This window comes from Arachis stenosperma, chromosome 5 (assembly GCF_014773155.1).
Source record: "Arachis stenosperma cultivar V10309 chromosome 5, arast.V10309.gnm1.PFL2, whole genome shotgun sequence".
Lineage (NCBI taxonomy): Eukaryota > Viridiplantae > Streptophyta > Magnoliopsida > Fabales > Fabaceae > Arachis > Arachis stenosperma.
This window is the reverse complement of record NC_080381.1, coordinates 1,578,796-1,586,435: the sequence shown is the minus strand read 5'-3', so window position 1 is coordinate 1,586,435 and position 7,640 is coordinate 1,578,796.

Sequence of the window (7,640 nt, the reverse complement as noted above, 5' to 3'; positions counted from 1 at the left end):
TATCATGATAAGCATCCTTTATATATACTCATTAGCCTTTGTTCCCTAACAAGAAAAAAAACATGCTTTCAAGGACAGGCTTTACACTACCATATATTTAAAATCTTATATTATTATTATTATTACTAATCTTTTATTCTCATGATGAACATCACTAGATTAAATAATACCCCCAAGTTGGGGATATGAGTGGAAACAAAATAATAAGGCTAAATAAAGCTCCAAAAAGTTAAAGTACGTACTTGCATGTCACATTATTATTACTTCCATGATACTAAATAAAATCAGCTTTGTGAATTGTTCCCATGCATGCACTTTCAATATTGGGAGAGGTATTATGATTGCCGAATTAAAGAAAAGACATTGATGAGATGAAGTGCTACAATTAAGCTACTATATATCCCCACATCTACATGTGCATATATAGTAAAAACTTTATCACATGGAAATAAATACTATAGTTACCAAATTTTTATTTGCCATATCTGTATCTTTATTAATTATAAGGGTAAAGTAGTTTATTTAAGATATAGAATTTGCAAGGCAGTTAGAGGAATGACGGTATACATTAGATTAATCATATTACGTGTATATACAAAAATAATCACTAAATTAATTATTTTTATAAAATATATATTAAAAATAAATTATATAATATATTTATTTATACACAAATACATAATAATTAATTTAAGGTGAAAACTCAGGTGAAGTTGATACCTCAGAGTCGTTAGGTGAAAATTTAGTCAAATAAGTCAAATCATCTAACGGCTCTCAGATATCAATTTCACGTGAAGTCGACTGCACTTGAGTTATAGCTATTATTAATTTTTAGTGTGCACGTAACATTTTTATTAGAATGATATCCCAAATTTTATAAAAGATAAGCTGGTAATTTATCATCTAGTTATTGGAGAATATTGGAAGAATTGAATATATTATCGTCAAATCTAATAGTTTAGGAATCACTCAAAGAAAAGAGAGGATAAAATAAAACAAAAAATCTAAGAGATTATAAACTCTAAATTTTCCCAATTTTTAATTTTTAAAACTCATTCATGCTAATCTTTCTACTTTGTAACAAGAACATATGTGCTGTTTAATTTCCAAATTTAGGCTGACGTTTACTAATAAGATTCTTATTTTCCTATAATTAGTTAACCGATATTTTTTATATGATGAATCATATATGTTTGAATTTTCACATAAAAAAAAGAAGTAAACTATAATTTATTTAAATAAAAATTGTGTATTTTTTTCCCAATTACACAATTCTAGTGTGAGAAAAAGTATAATGGCTAAAATGGTAGAAGAATACTTAGATTGTGCCACTATAAGAAGCTTAATTTTTACCGACAGTTTTATAACTACCATCAAACCGTCGATAAATATATGTGGAATAAAAATTGCTAACAATTTTTGACAAATATTACTGACAGTATAAAACTATCAGTAAAATTAATTAATAATAGCAATGCCTGAACCGTGGGTAAATAAGCATTGATAATATTAACTTTTTTAAATAAGCATTGATAATAAATTTTTTATATTATTATATTAACTTATAACTTATAACTTTAAGTATAAAATTATTAAAAATAAATTTATTTATAATGAAAATAATGCGATTAAGTATAATTTACTTAGACGTGATTAAAAAATAATTAAATATTATGTACAGTAAAAAATTGATATTATTAAAGGATAAAACTAAAATTTATTTCTATGTATCGTTTTTGTCTCCGACGTTTTCGTCTTATTTAAGTCCCTAACGTTTCAAAATCGTCTCAATTTTGTCCCGCTGTCAATTCTGTTAACGGATCCTTAATGGCAGGACAACATTGAGCCAATTTTGAAACGTTACGGACTTAAATAGAACAATTGAAACGTTATGGATAATAATTTTGAGACTTACCGTAAATGTTAGGACAAAAACAATACTTTAGTCTGTTGCTTTTGTTGGGGAAATAGTAATAGTTATGAAAGTAAATAATCAAATATGTAGGTGTTTCTTCAAATAAATTGATGCTATGTTATTTTACACCAAACATTCTATTCTATTTGACCAAACAAACTAGTAGGAATGTAAAACATAAATAAAGTAAAAATGTTATGGATCAATTATATTCTTATAGTTTAATTGAATTGGTACAACGTGATATCTTTTTGTATTCTATTGCTGGGAAAATTAGTGTCCCACTCCCACTGGATTTATCTGATTCTGAACATTGAAGAGACTCAGCTCCATGCATTCGTGCAAAATAAAAAAGAAAGCAAATAAAGTTGAAAGAAATCAAAAGCTAATTAAAGCACTACTTCTCTTTTCTTTTCTTTTAATTTCTTTTCTTTTTTAATATTTTCTCCTAAATTTTAACACCATCTCCTTTTGTTTCTTTTCATCAAACCCTTCTTTTTTACACCCACATGCTCACACACACACCCAACAATCAGTACTTTCAAACCCAAAGCCATTTTTTTTTTCTTTTTCTTCCTTTTATGCATCAGTTATTAATATCTCCATGATGATTTCTTCTGGGGCAGTGCCCTTTATTCTTTCCTAAATGAAAATTAGCCCTTTTATTTTTCTGGTTAATTCCAACTTTTTTTTAAAATATTTTAATTTTTTATTAAAAATATATTTAAAACTTTTTTTTAATTACCACTTCTATTCAGGTCATATTAATGCTATACCAATTTATCAGCATAGTATGACTCAACTAAAATGAAAAATATTATTTGTATATTAAAATTAGTCACTAATATGTTAGGTGGATTTTATGCTAATTATTTTGGTCATATAATTTCGAGTTTTTGACACTAAAATTAAAGTGATATTTTTAAAATTTTTGAAAATATTAGGTTAGTACTTATTTTAATTAATTCTTTATTATTATTATTATTATTATTATTATTATTATTATTATTAAAATTAAATTTTATAAATTAAAAATATCTAATTTGTAAATAATAGCATGTTTAAGATAGAGACTTGAACTCCTAAAATACAATTGTAGGATGAAACAGGCGACATAATTCTGTGTGAAAATGTAGAGATCCTTCATGTTTGTTGGGTTGACATGTGATGAGAAATTGAAGTGTCTTAATTATAGGAAAAATCTGGTCAAATTTTTTAAAAAAATTTAACACTTAATAAAAATAAAATAATAAATTTTAGCATATATGATAGATATGATCCTTTTACCCTAGCACAAAATACACGAGAAATGTATCACATGTAATATTTCGAAAAGTCTAAATCTAATTAGAGAGTTGTGATTAAATGCAAACTAAGAAGTAGGGTTGATTCTTAAGAGGATGAGATGTGACTCAGTCCTAAAGAAAATTAGTGTTTGGCCAATTAATATATGATAATAAATAAGTATAATTCACAAATTTCATATGAATAACGAGTCAATTTAAAGATAAGCTTATTGTTTGACAGAATTTTATTGAGAATATTTCGTAAACCATATTAAATAAATTTGTATTGATAATTAATGCGAGTATATATCGGTCCAAAAAAAGTTTTGTATTTGGCCAAATTTAATATTTATTTGTAATAATAAATATGTAATATTTATTTGTTTCTACTTTCCATGTGAACATTAAATTTGTCCAAAGATAGATTTATTATTTGACAGAATTTATTATCAATTTTTAGAATTTATATTTCGTCAAATTAACTTCTCTTTCATATTCTGACTTTGTTGAATGTCAAGACAATTTTAATCAATTGCATGTATATTCATATGTTCATTGAAAGAGTTTTTTGAAACGGTGTTAAAAAGATATTTATTATTCTTTCTACTAAAATAATTGAATATAAAACACCTTTTGAAGGCATCATTTTGATGATTACGAATATTTGTCACAAATGATGAAAAATAAATTTGAAAGACCACTTGAGTTATTTTGTGACAATATATTAGTAGTATAATATTTTAATTTTTTGTTAAATAAGAGAGTTCTGAGTGTTTAAGTGTCTAATAAACAAATTAGCGCAAACTCTATGAATACATGCATATTTGGTTTATAAGAAACAAACACCCAAGGTCTTTTATGTAGATACTATTCATATGCGTGTCACATCATTTCATGATATATTGTTTCGATGGGAGTGTGCATTTAGATGCTCATATGGTTTAGAAAAAATTACGAATATAGATATTTCTGTAAAATAAAATATTTAGTTTTGTGCTTACTCTAACTCATAATCTCATAAAATTTATTAAAGTTGGACCAGTTGAAAATAGGTAAGCATGATATCATTTTCGCATGTAATTTCTGAATTTGTCATCCAAATTTGATATATGTCGTTGAGTATATTAGTATGGTGATCATCGTGGTTTTGTCGCGACACAAATGTGATAAAAGTTGCGGTAATTCCATAACTAATATATGAGACGGACCAGATTGTTAAAATAAAAAATAAGTATTGTTTTAGTCTTTAAGATTTAGGGTCAAAATAAAATTTTTTCCCAACGTTATTTTTTATTTAAAATCGTCCCAAACGTTTTATTTAGTATTAAAATTGTCATTTTTAACAAAATTTTTAATTTCATTACTAAATTATCCTTACGTTAATAAAAAATTTATAAAATTAGAAAAAGAAAGAAAGAATGCGGCGAGAGAGAAAAGAAAAGGGGAAAGGACGCGCGCGCGGGGTGGGGGGGAAGGGGGGAAGGGGGGAAGGGAAGATTAGGGGAAAGAAGAAGTGAGGGAAGGGGGGACGGTACCGGCAAAATTTGGAGCTGCCGTCACCGTTGGAAATCAGAACCAGAGGGAGAGAGAGCTCGCGAGGGAGAGAGGAGACACGAGTAAGGGAGTCGCGTTCCACCACTACCGCTGTTGCTACCGACCTCGCTGCCACTTCGTGTCCTCACCGATTCGGCTTCTGCTTCTATTTCTGCTCCAGATTCTACGTCTGCATCTGCATCTGCTTCTTCTTTTGCTTCTGCCTTGTGTCTGCTTTTGCTTCTGTTTTGTTTCTGCTTTGCTTTTGCTTTGCTTTTGATTCTGCTTCTGATTCTGAGTTTGATTTATTATTTTTCTGATTTTATTGTTGTTGTGTGTTGATTTTGTTGTTAAATTTTATATTAGTTTCTGAATTTGAATAATGTGTTATTGTTGGTGTTCTTGAATCTGATTATTAGTATTTGGTGGGAGCAAAGGAGGTGATGGTGATGGTAAAGGTAGTGGTGATGAAGGGTATTTTTGTCCGTAAAAAGTCAAAAGAACGATTTTAATATCAAATAAAACGTTGGAGAGGATTTTAAATCCAAAATAACATTGTGGATGAATTTGATTTTGACTCTAAACTTTAGGGACCAAAACAATACTTACCTCTTAAAATAATAAGGAAAATAGCATTTAGATGCGCGCATAAAAGTTTGAGATATGATTATCTTAGTAAAGAATATATGTATAGCCTAAGTGAAGATTGTTGAATTTTTTTAATTTTTTAATTTGTTTTTGGACAATACATATATTAATTACAATCACAAGTTATGCTATTTCAAATTAAATGACTTATATAGCAATGATCTCATTTATTGTTATAAATACTAAATTGAATAAGTCACAATTACTTTTGATTTAGAATTAAATGAGAATTAAATCAGATACTATCTTTACTAGTGTTAAATTCTTGTGATGCACGGGTTTACATTTAAATTTGACATGGTAAATCGAAAATAATATTTTATAATCATAAATTTCTCGAGTTTAGTATAACACTATCATCGTCATTATATAATAAATGTATTGAATATGCTGTTTTATCTTTATTCAAAGTAAAATACAAATGGAACAGTTTGAAATCTATAATATTCTTGAATCATATGGAAGGAGACATGAAAAAATAAGAATATATATAACTGTAATAATAACATGTCAATTTTACACTAAACTTTATATCAAAAGACTAATAAAAATTTATTGACAACCTAGTATCTTACTAATATCATTAGAAAAGCAATTGGCATATGATGTTGTGTTTCCTATTAAGTATTTCATCTCAAATCTAAAAGCAGAATTATATAAATTAGTTATATCTACAGTAAAAATTTGTCCAAAAGTGTAAATCATAACATGTTATTAAAATGAAAATAATATTTTTCTTACCTAAATATTATTAAAAACTTCTTTAAACACGACATTTATTGTTGATGACTTTGGATTGCTGTCTTCGTCCAAAATTAGAACTTTGAGACCACTGCGACTCTTAACTCTTGACAAAGCAACATAAAGTTGTCTATGGGTGAACACTAATTTTGGCAAGTAAAATTCTACATGTGATAATGATTGACCCTGACTCTTGTTAATGGTCATTGCAAAGCATACTGTTAATGAAAATTGTCTCTGTTGAAAATTAAATGGCAATCCTGAATATGAAGAGATCAAGTTCATTCTTAGAATGTAAACTTTGTCTCCAATATTTCTACCGGTCACTACCATCACTCCATTTACGTTGTTTCCAAGTTCGTTAATTATTAACCTTGTCCTATTGCATAAACCTGAAGTCTGGTCTATGTTTCGTAGCAGTATTACAGCGACTCCTGCCTTCAAAGTCAACTTGTAATTGGGTAGTCTCGAACATTTGATGTCATTTAAGAACTCTAGTGTGAACCACTCTTATTGTACATCTTCATTCTCATCAGCTTGATATGTTGTGTCAGAACTTAGATATTCCTTTTCCATTCATGGAAAGATTGTCAAGACATCATTTACTTTTTCGATACTTTCAAGCCTGGGTGCAAGAATTACTCTACTCCAAAAATACCTGTAATATGACATATTTTGCAACAAATTTGGATATGCAAAGTCTACCAAATGAGAGAGAGGGTCATCAGTAATTGTAATCATCTGAAATTTTAACTTGTGACTCATCACCAACAACAGAACCAATATTTTCATTTCCAACATCAAATATCCAATTAGTAAATCTCTTAATTTTACCTTCATGTTGATTTGAAGAACACATTAGAAGCCTCATGTTCGTTTGCAGCTTCAAAACCTTACAGAACGACCACAGATGGAATGTGTTAATAGCTGATGATATAATGTATCATGTTTGATGAGTTTGGAAAACTCCAAATTAATACTTGTGATGAACAAACATTATTAAAATATTCAATTGCAAAATTATTAGTTCAATCTTCATTAATTATATGCTAACTAATAATTTTGTGATGCAGGATTTTATTTGGGCCAAAATGAATTTTATTGATACAAGCCCAAATTGCTTTCTTGTGTGTTTAGTGTGTGATTCAAACTTACCAGGAAAGCAAATGCTTTTATTGGGCCAAAGTTCATTAAGCCAAATGTGTTTTATGCAAGCTGTGGTCCGAAAATATATTTGGGCCAATTTAAATCCTAATATTATCAAGCCCAAACATTTCTTTGATGAAAGCTTCCAAGTCTAGCCCGAAACCAAGTTTGAATGAAAGCATAAAGGCTTCTTGCTCTCCAACGGATTCCATTGCTTGCTAAGAATGGATTTCAAAATTAATATGCTAGTCTTGGAACTATGAGAGAGAAAATTGATTTTGATGTGATGGGAATCATTATGATTAATGCTACACGTTAATCAACTAGGGAAGTAAAAGCAACTCATTTTGATTAATTCATTCAAACTCACT